Source organism: Sinohyriopsis cumingii, chromosome 3 (genome assembly GCF_028554795.1).
Source record: "Sinohyriopsis cumingii isolate HCF-2022 chromosome 3, ASM2855479v2, whole genome shotgun sequence".
Classification (NCBI taxonomy): domain Eukaryota; kingdom Metazoa; phylum Mollusca; class Bivalvia; order Unionida; family Unionidae; genus Sinohyriopsis; species Sinohyriopsis cumingii.
Window position 1 is genome coordinate 142,050,052 of NC_142963.1, and position 20,234 is coordinate 142,070,285.

The 20,234-nt window shown below is 35.2% G+C and overlaps 1 protein-coding gene across 3 annotated transcripts in view; it reads right to left on the reverse strand.

The window, feature by feature from the left end:
- LOC149803978 (uncharacterized) overlaps window positions 1-20,234 on the reverse strand; it is a 170,245-nt gene that overhangs the window by 119,584 nt on the left and 30,427 nt on the right. The window contains exons 2-3 of one of the 3 annotated variants that reach the window (XM_089953834.1): window positions 17,784-17,869; window positions 7,542-7,636 (exon numbers count right to left, since the gene is read on the reverse strand). The exons of 1 other annotated variant lie outside the window; for it this stretch is intronic. The gene's annotated coding sequence lies outside the window, so the exon portion shown is untranslated. The remainder of the gene's footprint in view (window positions 1-7,541; window positions 7,637-17,783; window positions 17,870-20,234) is intronic. One more of the 3 variants, XM_089953833.1, reaches the window with a different exon arrangement.

Genomic DNA, 20,234 nt, shown 5'->3' on the forward strand with positions numbered 1-20,234 from the left:
GCCTGGGTGAGTATCAGTGAGGCAGCTGACCCAGCCTGACCTAGGTGTGTATCACTAAGGCAGCTGGCCAAGGCAAGCCTGGGTGTACATCACTGAGGCAGTTGATCCAGCCTGACCTGGGTGTGTATCACTGAGGCAGTTGGCCAAAGCTGGCATGGGTGTGTATCAACCCTGTGATCATTGGATTATGAGTTCAGTGTCCTCTGGTTGGTAGAATCAATGAAATCCATAAAAATTGTATCCCAAGAAAATACTGAATTCACAGCACATATACATTTAATGTAAAATCAGCCATTTTCTGCATCTTTAAGCTTTAGTGCAATATTATAATTCTTTTAATGTAAAATGAAATTGGTTGTCAAAATTATTCATCCATCTGTGGAAGTGACATAGTAACTTTTTAATTAAAGGGAAAATCAGGGCTAAGGTATATCATGTACACAGTTGAGGAACTACACCTTTTTTTAAAATTAACTCTGTACAATTTCAACACTGATCCAACATTTTAGGAGAAATCAGCTTGTAATTTCTCTATTTTTTTGACAAAGTATTTTTTTCCCCACAGACCCTAATGCTTTTGTGATGTGTAGCCAGCATTTCCACTAATTGCCAGGTTAGTGCTATCAGTGCGGATGAACTTGATCCAATCATCATGTATGTGTCTGTGTGTGTGTGTGTGGAGAGAGAGAGAGAGAGAGAGAGAGAGAGAGAGAATACTGGTATTGCAAGTGCAAAGAAGTGAGCTTGATGCATTTTTTCAGCCGCAAGTTATCTAGTTTAAAAAAACAAAACAATCATGATGCAATCAAGTAATCAGTGAGAAACTGTTACCTACAAATTTCATCCTGATGGCTGTGTTACTGAAGTCCTTATATGCCATGAAGGAGATATCACTTAACACATTAACCATATAATTAAACATAAGTAAACAGCTAATTAATTTTCTTGACCAATCTCTTAAAAGAAACATAGCATACATAACAAACATAGCATACATAGCAAACATAGCATACATAGCAAAGCATACATAGCATACATAGCAAAGATAGCATACATAGCAAAGATAGCATACATAGCAAAGCATACATAGCAAACATAGCATACATAGCAAACATAGCATACATAGCAAAGCATACATAGCAAACATAGCATATATAGCAAACATAGCATATATTTCTCATATTTAAATAAACTTATCTTAATCTTAACTTTTTCAAAATTAGTTGCAGACATTTACAAGACTTCATTTAAAGAAAGTGAATCTTGTATGGTTTTCATTAATTATGCATGAAGAAGATTTCATCAACTAAACTTTTTACGCCAACATTTGTTTTCATTAATTACCATCTTAATAGTCAACAAAAAAAACTGTTTCGTTGACGAGCAATTTTATTAAATCATTTGTATTATAATCTAAAACATAGTTTTACTTCATGCAGATTTAGTTTATCTCAATTTTATTTATTTGTTCACTTGTTTCAGATATAATGAAATAAATCTGACATAACTGTACATAGAAAGGTATGCTGACCATCGTATATAATTGTACATAGAAAGGTATGCTGACCATCGTACATAATTGTACATAGAAAGGTATGCTGTCCATTATCTGACAATTTAAAACTTGTGTACATAATTGTATGTAGAAAGGTGTGCTGACCACTATCTGACAATGTAAAACTTGTGTACATAACTGTATGTAGAAAGTTATGCTGACCACTATGGTACTGTTGATAATAAAGTTTGCTCTCCAAAAAAGAATATTGTGAGCAAAATTTAATACAAAAATATATAAGCAATGTGAGGACTCCAAAAAGAGGCCCATGCAGACCTGGTACTGTTCACCTGCTTAAAAGACATGTTAGTTTGAAATACAAATTCACACATACAGAAATTATTTAAGGAAAAGATTAGCTTTGAGCATAAAATTCCTACAATTGTCTAAGGTGTCATTTATTTTATTTCATATATATAGAATCATTTTCTCAGCATACAAAGAACAAGTCATTTGCACATCAAGGATATCTCAAGGTCCCTTGGGACTTGGCACTAATTCATATCTTAGAAACTGGCACTACAAGGGGAGTTAATCTGTGCTGTCAGCGTGGATTTCTGGGTCTGTCTTTACTCCTCGGTGGCACTGCTCTTAGAGTCATAATTTAGTAACCATGGAGTTTAACAAGGGAAATGCAATGGCTCAGTTATTAAGTCACTAGACATGTTACCAGGAAGTTGCATGTTCAAGCCCCACCATATGATCGGCTTTCACTAGACATGTTACCAGGAAGTTGCATGTTCAAGCCCCACCATATGATCGGCTTTGGTTGATAACCAAATCTCTCGGGAATTTTTTTACAAGGTTGTCTTTCGCTTTTAACAATTAAATCTGGAATTGTTTCTGGAGAAAGTCATATTGGGATATTATAAATTTTTTTATATAAGCTAAATTATACAAAATACATGTTATAACATATACATTTTAGGCACTTTGATATGACAGTGATTGCAACTTATTTCGGGTTTAATGCCATTTCTCAGCATAAGATAGTCAATACACAGGGCCACTATAATTAGTGGAGGAAGAATCCTGGAAAATCCCTGTTAGAACCACTGACTCATGGGAACCTGCTGGCAGCTTTCTCACATAACCATACTGGCCAAGTCAGAGACTCGGGAACCACGTGGACAGAGGTGATGTGGCAGTGATTGGTAAAGGTGAGCATTTAGACCACTCAGTCACATGGGGCCTAACAATATTAAATGTCAAACTGTTTGATCAAACATATGTCAAGAATGACAAATTTAGCTGAATATTTTAACAATAAGTTTCTGCAAAATAAATCTATTAAAATGAACATGGTTTTTAAAATGTTTTTTGTGCATAATTAAATATGTCAAGACATTCTGATATACATCAGAGACACTTTTAGTTTTTGAGTCAAGAGGCTACACTGCATTATTAATTAATGATTGCACAGCTTTTTCCATTGGCAAAAAAACCCATTTCGTTCAAAACTTTAATTTTTGGCAAGTATGGTGTGTTATTTTGTTATAACTTGCCTCAAAGAAGTGTATGCATCTAGTAATCAAAAAATGAATTTTGTAATGTTTAACCTTTTCTGTGCAAGAGGAAGAACTCTTAACTCCAAACCTGTAACAATTCTAAGCTCTTACTGCATAGTTTTGTATTCTGACGCCTCCCTAATTTTTTAGGTACAAGCTAATTATCACAAGCCTAGCATTTATAAATTCATACAAAAGCTAAATCTGTAATTTGGTTGAGATTTACTTTGAGTTAGGCTTAGAAATGGGTTTACTTGTTGGTGACTGCCTGTCACAGTTAGACAGCTATTTACATGTGTCTGCTACAGAGTTAAATATCTAAAAATCTAGATGGTTGAGGGGTGATGAAAAGTATGCCAATTTGTTCAAGTACTAGTGAACTTGATTCATGCATAAGGCACATACTGATTCTTTTAGCTGTCTTGTCACAGGAAAATATTCAAAAAAGCTCTTTCCTGTCAAAAATGAATGTAAAAAAGAGGGGTTGGTGGCAGTGTTGGTTCAGTATAAAAGCCACCAGTTGCATTAGAAATTAACCTGATTGCTGCAGTCAAAATCTCACATGTATTCTTTCTACAAAAATCATTAGTTTGTTTTTATTTGTATATTTCGCGTAAAATTGTTCTCATTTTTCTGCAATAGGTCATTGTCGGATGAAAATTCACCAGATAAACTGTCCAGTGAGACCTAAATAGTCCTAATCATTGGTTACCTCCCTTGCTTTCCTTTAACAAGAAATCTGGGTTACTATAATGGTTTCTGCCAACATTCTTATAGTGCTGATATTTGCATATATTAATATATTATGAAAATGATTGTTTCAGATTTTCTCATTTTATATCTTCATCCATACTTTAATTGGCATCATTTTTATAAATCTGAAAGCTCCCATTACTACAATACCTTTTGTTAAATCTGGTCAATTTCTGCTGAGCAGTTTCTCAAAACCTGAGTACATTCTGGTCAAATTTTAATAATGGTAGTTATATTTGATGGCAGATCTTTATCATTTGTACAGAATGTTAAATCTGTTGATTCCTATATGCTTACTGTAAAGTTTTGTTTGAAAAGTAGTTTAGGATTTATATTTTTAGTAACAGTGGCCATCCTTGATGGTAGATGACATCACTGATATAACTAATAATAATTGTTTTAAAACTACATACTCACATGTAGCAAGTCAAATCTACATCATAACAATATTAGACAAATATGTCATCCTTTATTTCAAGTCAGCCTGAAATTTTTGTTAGTATTGTTCTTATTGGGGCTATAATGCCATTTCTCAGCACATGATATGCTAATACATGGTGGCCAGTATATCTGGTGGAGGAAGAACCTGGGAAGACCCTTGGAAGAACCACCAAACAGGGAAAGCTACTGGCAAGCTTTCTCACATATCCACATTGGTTGAGCCAACACCGGAACACATGCAAACATAGGTGATATGAAGTTATTTGTAAAGACAACAGCCTTAGTCCATTTGGATACCAGGGGCCCTCTGAAGCATAGACATTTTGGATTCACAAAGCTTATATAAAATAGTTGTTTCTTAAAATTGTAAATAATTGATTGGCTGGGATAACACTAATGATATCCAACTAAATCTAACATGTGATAAAACAAAGGACTAGAAAGATCATTAATAGTTTTCCACCTGAGAAATTGTAAAAGTTCAATGACTTTTGAAGGGTGATCAATCCAAATTTGAGGACCTTTCCAAGGCATTCTTCTTTTTTTCTAAGTTTCAGGTGCTTTCAAGACCTGTGTGAATCATCCACTGAGCAACGCAACCATCACTCCAAGAAAAATCACTATTATACTATGCAGGAGACAGCCTCATGCCTAATAGTAATACTATACAGGAGACTGCCTCATGCCTAATAGTAATAATATACAGGAGACTGCCTCATGCCTAATATTAATACTATACAGGAGACTGCCTCATGCCTAATAGTAATACTATACAGGAGACTGCATCGTGCCTAATAGTAATACTATACAGGAGACTGCATCGTGCCTAATAGTAATACCTCATGCCTAATAGTAATACTATACAGGAGAATGCCTCATGCCTGATAGTAATACTATACAGGAGACTGCCTCATGCCTAATAGTAATGCTATACCGGAGACTGCCTCATGCCTAATATTAATACTATACAGGAGGCTGCCTCATGCCTAATAGCAATACTATACAGGAGACTGCCTCATGCCTAACAGCAATACTATACAGGAGACTGCATCGTGCCTAATAGTAATACTATACAGGAGACTGCCTTGTGCCTGATAGTAATACTATACAGGAGACTGCCTCATGCCTAATAGTAATGCTATACAGGAGACTGCCTCATGCCTAATAGTAATACTATACAGGAGACTGCCTTGTGCCTAATATTAATACTATACAGGAGACTGCCTCATGCCTAATAGTAATACTATACAGAAGACTGCCTCATGCCTAATAGTAATACTATACAGGAGACTGCCTCGTGCCTAATATTAATACTATACAGGAAACCGCCTCATGCCTAATAATAATACTATACAGGAGACTGCCTCATGCCTAATAGTAATACTATACAGGAGACTGCATCATGCCTAATAGTAATACTATACAGGAGACTGCATTGTGCCTAATAGTAATACTATACAGGTGACTGCCTCGTGCCTTATAGTAATAATATACAGGAGACTGCCTTGTGCATAAAAGTACTACTATACAGAAGACTGCCTCATGCCTAATAGTAATACTATACAGGAGACTGCCTTGTGCCTAAGAGTAATGCTATACAGGAGACTGCCTTGTGCCTAATAGTAATGCTATACAGGAGACCGCCTCGTGTCTAATATTAATACTATGCAGGAGACTGCCTCATGCCTAATAGTAATGCTATACAGGAGACTGCCTCCTGCCTAATAGTAATCTATACAGGAGACTGCCTTGTGCATAATAGTACTACTATACAAAAGACTGCCTCGTGCCTAATAGTAATGCTATACAGGAGACTGCCTCGTGCCTAAGACTAATACTATAAGGAGACTGCCTCGTGCCTAAGAGTAATGCCATACAGGAGACTGCCTCGTGCCTAAGACTAATACTATAATGAGACTGCCTCGTGCCTAAGAGTAATGCTATACAGGAGACTGCCTCGTGCCTAGTAGTAATACTATACAGGAGACTGCCTCATGCCTAATAGTAATGCTATACAGGAGACTGCCTCGTGCCTAGTAGTAATACTATACAGGAGACTGCCTCATGCCTAATAGTAATGCTATACAGGAGACTGCCTCATGCCTAGTAGTAATACTATACAGGAGACTGCCTCGTGCCTAATAGTAATACTATACAGGAGACTGCCTTGTGCATAATAGTACTACTATACAGAAGACTACCTCGTGCCTAATAGTAATGCTATACAGGAGACTGCCTTGTGCCTAAGAGTAATACTATAGGGAGACTGCCTCGTGCCTAATAGTAATGCTATACAGGAGACTGCCTCGTGCCTAAAAGCAATACTATACAGGAGACTGCCTCATGCTTGATAGTAATACTATACAGGAGACTGCCTCATGCCTAAGAGTAATACTATACAGGAGACTGCCTCATGCTTGATAGTAATACTCTACAGGAGACTGCCTCATGCCTAAGAGTAATACTATACAGGAGACTGCCTCGTGCCTTAGTAGTAAAACAATAGAGAAGACAGTCGTGCCTAATGCTAATATAATATTATATTATAGAAGAGACTGTCTGTTACCAAACAGTACTATTGTATTATATAGGAGACTGCATGGTGACAATTAGTAGTATTATAATATAGAGGAGACTGCATGGTGCCAAATGGTACTATTATAATATAGAGGAGACTTCATGGTGCCAAATAGTACTATTATAATATAGAGGAGACTGCATGGTGGCTAATAGTACTATTATAATATAGAGGAGACTGTGTGGTGGCTAATATTGCCATTATAATATAGAGGAGACTGTGTGGTGGCTAATAGTACTATTATAATATAGAGGAGACTGCATGGTGCCAGATAGTACTATCATAATAAAGAGGAGACTGTGTGGTGGCTAATAGTACTATTATAATATATAGGAGAATGTGTGGTGCCTAATAGTACTATTATAATATAGAGGAGACTGCATGGTGCCTAATAGTACTATTATAGCATAGAGGAGACTGCAAGGTGCATAATAGTACTATTATAATATAGAGGAGACTGCAATGTGCATAACATTGTAATATAAAGGAGACTGCATAGGGCCTAACTGTAGTACTAATGTAATGTATAGGAGACTACATGGTGCCTAATGGTATGACCATATTATAGAGAAGACTGCATGGTGCCTAATATTATTATAAAATTGAGGAGATGGCATGGTGCCTAATACTATTATAAATTGCACTGCAACTATTTATGGTATAGCTCAGGAAAGATTATCGATTCTTAAATTATACCATTTCTTACCCTGAATTAAAATAACCCTTTTCTTGTGACTTGCATTTCTTTCATCATGTCAACCTGTTTCTTTTTCAGCATTTGTATAGAAGTCACGTTACTTCCTGTAACAAAGTCAAACGAGAAAGATTTTGCATATTCAATAAAGTTTTCTCATAGGAAACAGCCTTAAGTATAAGTAAAGAAGTCTATGTATCAGAACTTCTTTGTAAATGCTCATTTAGTAGGGATTATAGTGGCATTATTAGAACTATCTAGGGGATTCTAATTTAGGTGAGATTATCATGGCATTATTTGAACTACTTAATGGATATTCATTTACTTGGGATTATAGATGATACTCATCTAGTTGCAACTATAGTGAATACTCATGTAGTTGCGATTATAGTGGATACCCATTTAGTTGGGACTATAGTGGATACTCATTTAGCTGGGACTATAGTGGATACTCATTTAGCTGGGACTATAGTGGATACTCATTTATTTGGGACTATAGTGGATACTCATTTAGTTGCAACAATAGTTGATGCTCATTTAGTTGGGACTATAGTGGATACTTATTTTTTTGGGACTATAGTGGATACTCATTTAGCTGGGACTATAGTGAATGCTCATTTAGTTGGGACTATATTGGATGCTCATTTAGTTGGGACTATAGTGGATACTCATTCAGTTAGATTATAGTGGAAACTCATTTGGTTGAGATTATACAGGCTTTAAAAGGTGTAGTGGTTAGTAAATTTTGTGTGAAACTGAAATGACAGGGATCTAGTTCATTTCAGCTTTCATATATTTCATTCTGAAGAGAAAATGGAAGTTTGATCCATCTATTCCTGAACATGGATGCCCTTAAGAATTAACAAAGTGGCCAGTTAAAACTGTTATTAAACAATAATTTTTAAAAAGCCCAGTACAAATGCAGTGGCCTGCCATCACAAATCTCCACACTTTTCACTTTATGTTGTATTTCATCCACCTCAAAACTGCTCCCTGCCCCATGACAGTGACCCTGGGGTCATAATGCAAAATCAGTTATATGTGTGATGTGTAATCCATCTGTAATTGCATATATAAAATTCATTTGGAAAATATTGTAAAATGTCAATTGAATCAACATTTTTGTCCATCTGACCTTTGACCTCTTCCCATGTGAACGTCATGGTCAGGGCAAATGGCAGCATAACAACAAAGTGTTGTAAAAGTTTTAGCCAATGGTCTAGGAGCTATGGTATTGTACAGTCAGATGAAGGATATGACAATATCTACCAATATAAAATAGAATTAATTATCTTATCACAGTAACCTAATTATTTCATTGATTATGGAACCAGTCTATGCGTGATGGTATAAATTATTTCTTTGATTATGCAACCAGTCTATGCATAATGGTATAGTGAATATTGCATTTCAAAAACTGAACGTCGTTAAATAACTGAAAATAATTAACAGAAATAATTAACATAATTTTTCAGAAGATAACTATACATGGGTAAATTGTAGTTGGTTTGATTTATAAACCATTATAATTGTATCGCTGTCATCTTATAGGTACTACTTGATGTAAATGGAGATCTCAAAGAGACAGAATTTTATAGGGGGCACCAAAAAGGGCATTTTACTAAAATACAAAGCACTTTATTTTTTATCATTTTAAATGTTTCTTCTTTGATAGAATGTTCACAGGATGTGTTTTTTGCCAATCTTATATAATCACTGAAGTATAGTAACTTGGCCAAACATTATTTTACAGTCTACAGGAACTATATTAATTGTCTGTGTTCATATTTGACAGAATCTGAATTTTGCTGTGGTTTCAAGTGTATGATCATGCAGAGCTGATGAACAAGCACTTACCATGTATGCTCACTCATAGGTCTTGTCAAATTGCAAACAACAAAGATCCTGATCTGGGATAAAATAATGCATCTGCAGATGAAGGTCAACGCTGTTTGTTCTATTGATTATTCCTAACAAACGGCACAGAACCAGATCTGCCAGTGCATTATGTCATGGCAGATCTGGTCCTTTGCAGTTTGCAGTTGGACTCATCCTGTAAGTGAGTATAGATGGTACTTGTGTATGAAATGTTCCACTGAAATCACATAAACTCTTTGCAGAGCAATGAACTTCAACCAGTAAATGATAATTTCAGTAAAATGCTAATGACTTGAGTTTCTCAAGTTCAATGCCATCCTTACCAGACTTCCATCAATAACAAAGCATGTACTGTAAAAGCATGAAAATTGCAAAGGTCTTCTTTCTGATGAATAAAACATTTCACATTAAATCCATGTTAGAGAATTTTCTTATGACTGGACATTGCACATACCTAATTGGGTTTTGTTAACCTGAATTAGTCCTAGCTATAAGGTTAATGAAATTCAGGAGATCAGTGTTTTCTTTACATGTCTTATCCAATAATCTTAACACCAATGTTTTATAGATCTATCATAGTTCATGTTATTTTTTTGTCCTATCAAGGCATTCAAATGAGGGGCCCTGAGTGGCAGAGTGGTCCAAAGTGCTCACTGTTACGGATCACTGCCATCTCACCTCTGTCTGCATGGGTTTGAGTCTCAGATTCGGCCAATATGCATATGTAAGAAAGCTTGCCAGAAGCTTCTTGAGGGTCGGTGGTTCTTTCCGGAGTTTTCCCAGATTCTTCAACCATCATTTATACTGGCCACCATGTATAGCCTATCTTGTGCTGAAAATGGTGTTAAACCTTACAACAACAACAACAACAACAGCATTCAAATGACTAATGATTCTGGATTTGAAATAAAACTTAAGTGCTCCCACTTGCCAAAATTAATGTTTAAATTATGCACATGATTAACTTAATGTAGGAATTGCTAATATTGTGCAACCGAATTTATGCAGAATTAAATGAGTGTAAATACGTAAAAGCAAGAATTTTAAGTCCTTCACAGCTCTGTTGATTGTCATATGGATATTTTTACATATATATCACCAATGTTATATCTTTCTTAAGCCAATGTACTCCACTTTGCATCTGCCTGTCATTCACCCTATTCATCTCGACAGTGGATAAAGTCTGCATTTTATTATCGTATCCCCTCAGTACCTAACACTACAACAAGTGGTAAACACACTGGAACATAATCTGCTTTCAGATCAGGATTTGTTTTGTTTACACACTGGTATACACACTGGAACATAATCTGCTTTCAGATCAGGATTTGTTCTGCTTGCACACTGGTATACACACAGGAACATAATCTGCTTTCAGATCAGGATTTGTTTTGTTTACACACTGGTATACACACTGGAACATAATCTATTTTCAAATCAGGATTTGTTCTGTTTACACACTGGTATACACACAGGAACATAATCTGCTTTCAGATCAGGGTTTGTTCTGTTTATACACTGATATACACAATGGAACATAATCTGCTTTCAGATCAGGATTTGTTCTGTTTACACACTGGTATACACACAGGAACATAATCTGCTTTCAGATCAGGATTTGTTCAGTTTACACACTGGTATACACACATGAACATAATCTGCTTTCAGATCAGGATTTGTTCTGTTTACACACTGGTATACACAATGGAACATAATCTGCTTTCAGGTCAGGGTTTGTTCTGTTTACACACTGGTATACACACAGGAAAATAATCTGCTTTCAGATCAGGGTTTGTTCTGTTTACACACTGGTATACACACTGGAACATAATCTGCTTTCAGATCAGGATTTGTTCTGTTTGCACACTGGTATACACACAGGAACACAATCTGCTTTCAGATCAGGATTTGTTCTGTTTGCACACTGGTATACACACAGGAACACAATCTGCTTTCAGATCAGGATTTGTTCTGTTTGCACACTGGTATACACACAGGAACATAATCTGGTTTCAGATCAGGATTTGTTCTGTTTGCACACTGGTATACACACAGGAACATAATCTGCTTTCAGATCAGGATTTGTTTTGTTTACACACTGGTATACACACTGGAACATAATCTATTTTCAAATCAGGATTTGTTCTGTTTACACACTGGTATACACACAGGAACATAATCTGCTTTCAGATCAGGGTTTGTTCTGTTTACACACTGATATACACAATGGAACATAATCTGCTTTCAGATCAGGATTTGTTCTGTTTACACACTGGTATACACACAGGAACATAATCTGCTTTCAGATCAGGATTTGTTCAGTTTACACACTGGTATACACACATGAACATAATCTGCTTTCAGATCAGGATTTGTTCTGTTTACACACTGGTATACACAATGGAACATAATCTGCTTTCAGGTCAGGGTTTGTTCTGTTTACACACTGGTATACACACAGGAAAATAATCTGCTTTCAGATCAGGGTTTGTTCTGTTTACACACTGGTATACACACTGGAACATAATCTGCTTTCAGATCAGGATTTGTTCTGTTTACACACTGGTATACACACAGGAACACAATCTGCTTTCAGATCAGGATTTGTTCTGTTTGCACACTGGTATACACACAGGAACACAATCTGCTTTCAGATCAGGATTTGTTCTGTTTGCACACTGGTATACACACGGGAACATAATCTGGTTTCAGATCAGGATTTGTTCTGTTTGCACACTGGTATACACACAGGAACACAATCTGCTTTCAGATCAGGGATTGTTCTGTTTGTTTATTCTGCTGTCTCAAAGTGAACTGCATAAGCCCAGTCACAACACATTATATGTAGACATACTGAGTAATGACAATTTTCATACTCTAAAAATCATGAAACAAAATATATTAAAAAAATTCTGGTTTTAAAATTAGGCTAGGTACATAGGTTCTTTTAAAAATATATTATATATCTTATAATAATTAGTATATATAATGTACTAAACTTTTCATTTAGTGGCTAAACTAGCTCCATTAGATGCACAAATCAATTTTCAGGATTTTTTTAAAACAAAAATTGTTTTTATTTTTAAAAACAACATATATTATACAACGATTAGCATACCAGAGTACACTTGAAGTACTGGGCAAAAGCAGATTTTTTAAAATAATTTTTTTATGGGCTGGGGTGGGGGGAATGCAAGGGTCATCACCAAAACTCTGGGATGGTCACCTGACCACAAACACATTTTTTTTGGCCTGACTAAATGACATCTACTGTGGAACTGCAAGTGGGAGCTCTGGAGTCTGCATACTTAACAGTATCTGATTAGTCAGCTTTTAAATTTGACCTCAATTTTAGCCAATCAGATTGATGAAATATAGACACAAGTCCAGACTAACATTTTCTGTTGGTAAAATCGTTGCGAAAACTTGAACAGAAGGGATCTCACTGATTGGGGTAGGATCAATTTGTAAAAGAATACACTGGGATACAGTTAAAATTAATTCATTTTTAATGGACCTCCTCATGTGATCAATTAAAATATAGCATTTGTTTTGCTACAAAAACAAAAAACAATATCATATGATATTCAGCCCAAAACATTTTCTTGTTGCCAAGTTTTCAAATGGCCAATTGTTTTTCTTAATTTTGCATTGTATTATATAGGAAAATGGGCCAAATTTATATACTTATTTTTTAATTATTTAGTAAAAGAAGTACATTTTCAGTGTATTACCAGTATAGAAAAAAATGTTGAGAGCACCACAAGGGCCGACTGGTTTTCTCAACTTGGGAGGTCCCTGATATATTAATACCCTTCTTTAAAGCTGCCACCTATGTTGAGAAAACTGACTTCTAAAGACTTCTAAAGACAGGTGGATATTTAAAAGAGATAGATGGAACATTCATTACCACTGTGGTTTACTTAGGTACTCAGAGGACCTTTAAAAAAGACAGGTGATTTCCCTAATGAGGGTAACTTTTAATATTTAAACTAGTGAAACATGTCTAAACCGATCTGTTTGATGGACACTATTATCAAGGACACCAGTGTTGTGGCAGACTTTTAATATCAAGATCACCTGATTAGCAAACATTCCATTATCATGGACACCTGTTTTGCAGACACTGTTTTTCATGGACACCTGTTGAAGCAAACTTTCTTTATCAAGGATGAGCAGATTGTCCATATCAAGAGCCTTTCTTAGGATATTCTCCATATGAATAGCCGGTCTTAGGATACACTCCATATCAATAGACTGTCATAGGATACACTCCATATCAACAGTCTGTCTTAGGATACGCTCCATATCAAGAGCCTATCTTAGGATACACTCTACATCAAGAGCCTCTCTTAGGATAAACTCCGTATCAAGAGCCTGTCTTAGGATACACTCCATATCAATAGACTGTCTTAGGATACACTCCATATCAACAGACTGTCTTAGGATACACTCCATATCAATAGACTGTCTTAGGATACACTCCACATCAAGAGCCTGTCTTAGGATACACTCCACATCAAGAGCCTGTCTTAGGATACATTCCACATCAAGAGCCTGTCTTAGGATACACTCCATATCAAGGCAGACAATTCTGTGATCATGGTGACCATTTTAACAAACATGCAATGCCAATGGTGTCTGTCTTAGTTAACACTACATATCAAGGACACCCATTTTGCAACAGATTAATGACATCTGTCTTTAAAGTTAGCAGATGCTTGATAAAGTACACATATTTAGCAGAAACAATAAAAAACCAAGAACACCTGTCTAAGCAAGCACTCAATAGCAAGAACACCTGTTTAGCAGACATTCAATTAAAAGAACACCTGTTTAGCCGACATTCTATTAAAACAACACCTGCCTTGAGCAGACATTCCTGTTCATTAAGGATGTTTTCTAACTTTTCCTAACCTTTCTTTTAAATTCAACCACTAAATTTAGAACATCTGTCAAAAAAGACACTATTTTGTGGTTCCTTAAGTGTCCTGAAGGGTACCACTACACTAATTAGGCCAATCAGCCATTATTACCTAAAGAAAATTACTTGTATTCAATACAAAGCAGCATCAAAACCTAAACAGAATATCAATTATTTACTTTATTTATCATTCTGGTGTTTGAACAGAATGATAATGCAAACAGGCATAATTTTTCCAATTCTGGAAAGGACATCTGCACTTAAATATCAGTCATTTCATTCAAATGAAAATGTAGCATAAGCAATGCTGGGTTGTTGTGTCAAAGTTAATACCTAGCAAAAGACAGTCTTCAGAAACATGAAGGATTATAAGAAACTGATTTAATGTAATGATGCCTTCAACAGCCATGGAAAATGGGGGAAAATTCATAATGAACCCACTTTTGATATAATTAAGTATGCCAGATGCATTCATAGCTAATTATTTAATGTACATCTCTGAGAAAAGTAAATAAATCATTCATTTTTGTTTACTGCATACAAGACAAGTCTAACTGCAAACAACATAGACCCTGATCTCTATTGCATCATGTGCCAGCAGATCAAGAGTCAATTTTGTTTGTTCTACTGATTACTCCAACAACATGCATTGACTCTGCTCAACTGGCGCATTATGTGATGGCAGATACGGGTCAGTGCAGTTTGCAGCTGAATGCAACTTATGAGTATATATATATATATATATATATATATATATATATATATATATATATATATATATATATATATATATATATATATATATATATATATATATATATATATAGTGTTGAAAAATAAAATGATTTTCCTTTTTGCAGGTGGGATGTTGCATACAATTACACAATAATCTGTCACATGGTTAAATACAACATTACACACAAATTTGTCACATGGTTGCATACAATTACACAATAATCTGTCACATGGTTAAATACAACATTATACACTAATTTGTCACATGGTTGCATACAACATTACACACAAATTTGTCACATGGTTGGATTCAATATTATACACTAATCTGTCACATGGTTAATACAACATTATACACTAATCTGTCACATGGTTAAATACAACATTATACACTAATCTGTCACATGGTTAAATACAATATTATAAACTAATCTGTCACATGGTTAAATACAACATTATACACCAATCTGTCACATGGTTAAATACAACATTATAAACTAATCTGTCACATGCTTGCATACAATTACACAATAATCTGTCACATGGTTACATACAACATTACACACAAATCTGTCACAAGGTTGCATACTACATTACACACTAATCTGTCACAATTGGTTGCATTCAACATTACACACTAATCTGTCACATGGTTAAATACAACATTACACACTAATCTATCACATGGTTAAATACAACATTACACACTAATCTGTCACAATTGGTTGCATTTAATATTACACACTAATCTGTCACATGGTTACATAAAACATTATACACTAATTGTCACTTGGTTGCATACAATTACACAATAATCTGTCACACTGTTACATACAACATTATACCCTAATTGTCACATGGTTGCATACAACATTACAAACTAATCTGTCACAATTGGTTGCATTCAATATTACTAATCTGTCACATGGCTGCATACAGCGTTATACACTAATTTGTCACATGGTTGCATTGAATAGATTTGAAATTTTGTTTAAAACTTAACAAAGATAGAAGGAAAACCTGATTGCATAGTTGTTTCTGTAAGACTTATTCTTCAACGTTTGGGTGATAACAAGGCACCTACAAGTGGTTTGGTTCTATCAATCCGATTGCACCATAATATGTTCAGGCACATAATTGTAGTTACTCACACTGTCTTGACAAGAATCATGAACTTACATATTTTTGAACATTTTCTATATGTATATAAAAATACTGATTTATCCCTTCAAGATGACAGATAGAACTATCATAAGGCATATTCTGGGGGTTTCAGGTCAATTGTGAGGGATAAAAAAAAAAGGCCTGACTCTGAAGGCATAAAAATCACCATTCTCAAACATTTAAACATCTGACCATTGCAAATCACCATTCTCAGACATTTAAACGTCTTCTGACCATTGCAAATCACCATTCCCAACAATTTAAGGGAGGTTAGAATAGATGAAAGCATGAATGTCTTTGATTCTGAAAAAAATCCAGTCATTTCTTTATTTAAAGAATAATGCTTTTAAAAAAAATTGTATTGGTTTTCATTTAAAATTAGACTTCAGAGACTTTCTTATTTCAACTATGGCAGATGTGGAACTGTTTACATGAACATGTTTATAGTTGTAAAACGTGTTGTCACTTATCAATGCAGTTTGATGTAAACAGCCATTATCACAGGATAGTTTTAGAGTCTTTTGGTGCAAATTTTGTGTTCCTATGGACCGTTCCTATTTTGAAAGATAAGCTGCACCCACTTAGTTACTGTTGCCATGGCTCACAAGCTGTCATGCAAATGGCAGGTCCAGTAGTATCAGCAACAGATTCATTCGAAAATATTGTCAAAAACATTTCTGAAACATTCTTACGTGACTACAGGATTCTTTCAGATCATACATTAAAGAAAAGCTTATATCCATGAAATTAGTATTTACGATGGCGAAGTTCAAGTCATGAGTTAAAGCATGTTGCGGCGATCAATGTGGAAGAGAGATCATACTAATTAGATGATAACATTTTGCTAAAATAGGACAAAAAATAAAATCTTTCTGTTCTTGCAAAGTTATGCATACTTATTTATTAATTATCAATTTTCTAGCATAGCTTAAGTAAGTTTTAAAAAAAAATTGTAATAAAGCTTTCAAAATATCCGTTACATTTATATTGTGATGTACAACTGGCATATAACAATAAAACGAGTATTTTCATATCTACAATTAATAATTTCATTATGTTTGGTTTAACAGATATTAAAGTTAAATAAATACACAAACAATTTATACCAAGTTGCCTGAGGGATTAAAGGAAATGTTGTATGTTCTTTACACCGATGTAACATGTCTCCTCTGTTGGATATATGAAACATTTCATACGGTATCAGCACAACAATCGCTGTACTATCTTTATTTAAACAGTTTTCTGCATTTATATATGAAATATAATTATAAATAATGCATTACTTCTAATGCAATTTTTTTTCTTCCATGTTGGTGTTTGGTTTAAGATTTTTTTAAAAAAATCCCTCTTGAATCCTTTCATAATAAAGACATTCTGCATGTGATGTGCCCCAAGCACAATGGTAAATCATTTTTCAGTCATATTTTCAGTGATTTTCTGCGTAATGTTTTACATTCTTGTGCAATGTAATACGAGAGAATCAAGCGTGGTCTCATGTTTGTGAGCAAATATGATGGATAGCAACTAGTGAACACGGCGAAATCAATACCTACTTTTGATTGGTCAATGTGCCCAGCTTGACTGAAAGGTCAGAACTATCCATTGGAGATGCTGGCTAGTTAGCAAACTACCCCTGCACCTGTGACGAAATGAGTCAGAATATTTGAGAAAATTATGTAAAACAGGTCTTAATGACCTACTTTTGAAGGAGCATTCTCAAGTGCACCTTCTTCAAACTGCAAACACATTCCAAGTTTGGTCAAGTAAGTAGGTAGGTAGGTAGGTAGGTAGGTAGGAAGGAAGGAAGGAAGGAAGGAAGGAATTGCCCAAGTACTTAACTGTCATTCCTGTATACCTCCTTGTAATGTCGCCCTCTTAGTAAGAGGGGTGGTTAATTGGGTTTGGCTGGCGTTATCCAGAGGATGACCTCCTTTGATATTATAGCCCGGCGGGAGTAAAAGAAGAATGGAATTTCAACAGAGAACTGAGCGAGAATTCTGAGAAGAAATAAATAATATGAGCCCCCTTTTGACAAGAAAATAACAAATTTAATCAGAGCAAATTAAAACGGCAATTCCACTTCAAGTTAGATTATCTAAGTAGAATTTAACAGGTGTGTCAGTTTGGATTTATTACATCATCATAATGAGAGGTAAAGAGAGTGCAATGTCCACGATCGATTGTATCACCTTCATTCACTTTGACCATATGTCAATGTCTCTTAGTTCATCCTTCCTAAACTCTATTCTGTTCTTCCCCTTCATGGACTTCCTTCTTTCTTTCTTTTTCCCATACTCCTGTCTTTGGACTGCCTCGTCTTCCTCTCAGAATCTGTTCCTTGTTGCTGCTTCTTTCAGAACTTGTGTGTCCTAGCACTAAACATGCCTTTCTTTTTACATGATGACCACCTGGTCCTTTCCTTGTTTCACGAGGAAAGCACTAACCACTTTTTTGCTTTCACCGGAGTCAAGACTAAGTTCCATCTTCTAGGAAATATTCAGAGTGAAGAATTTTGACTAGGGTCATCACTGTAAAGTCAGATTGCTCTAAAGTGTATGCCCATAAGTCAGATTGCTCTAAAGTGTATGCCCATATTTATTCTACCCAATTGTAGACAAGGGTCCCTAATCTTTCCCAAAGAAATAATTCCTTTCATCAGACTTAGACAGCTCAGAATCTGTGTACAACAGTGCGTGACAATATCCCTTTGAATATATGATAAGTGGACATAGGTTCCTACCATGCGGTTAGGGTTGGATAAAACAAATGTTTACTTTCTGAGGACTGTGTTAAGATACCCCAGTCAGTTTCACTGGGTCGGAATGCTGTTCCTTTGAAGTTTACACTGACATGGAGGGAGGAGATGAACGAAGAAAGGTTGAAGTGATCCATCACAAAGAACTTTCTGGCTTAAATGCGATAAGACTTTAATTGCTCAATGCATTCAACTTTAAAATTTTCTGTAATTCAAAATTTGACACTTCACATGCCTCTTTTGAAAGAGATTAAGATACAAAAGGCTCTGAGTACTGGAGTACCCATCATAGGATAAATCTGATACCATCTGAGTAAATGGCTGAGAGATTATAATAAATGAAAAAGGTTCCAAGTATTGGATGAACATGGTTCTGAGTATTGCATGACCATTACAGCACATTGATGTATGTACTTTATGAGTACCTTACTGAGATAATAAACATTCTGAATATAGTGGAGGGACACAGGTTCCAAGTATTAGATGACCATTACAGCACTCTGTAACAGGAACTTATCTGAGTACCTGACTGAGATTAAAAACATCCTGAATATTAGAGGGAGCATGGTTCCAAGCATTGGAGGGACCATTACCAAACAACTGATACTTTCTGAATACCTGGCTGAGATTATAATAGACAAAAAAGTTACGAGTATTGGAGGGACCATTATATAACAACTGTTACTTTCTGAGTACCTGGCTGAGATTATAATAGACAAAAAAGTTATGAGTATTGGAGGGACCATGGTTCCAAGCATTGGAGGGACCATTATATAACAACTGTTACTTTCTGAATATGAGATCATAATAGATGAAATAGGCTCTGTGTATTGGAGTGCATCAACAGGACTACTTATACTTTCTGAGTACCTGAGTATTGGAAGGACTATTATGAAATACCTTATACTTTCTGAGTACCTGAGTATTGGAAGGACTATTAAGAAATACCTTATACTTTCTGAGTACCTGAGTATTGGAAGGACTATTATGAAATACCTTATACTTTCTGAGTACCTGAGTATTGGAAGGACTATTATGAAATACCTTATACTTTCTGAGTACCTGACTGAGTATTGTAGGGACTATTATAAAATAATTTATACTTTCTGTGTACCTGAGATTTTAATGGATGAATAAAGTTCTGAGTACTAGAGTGAAACTTTGGAGAAAATTCCATAGATATGGATGTAATTTCTGGCATTTATTACCAGTAAATTAGCACAAATTATTATATTTTTGTATGAAAAGG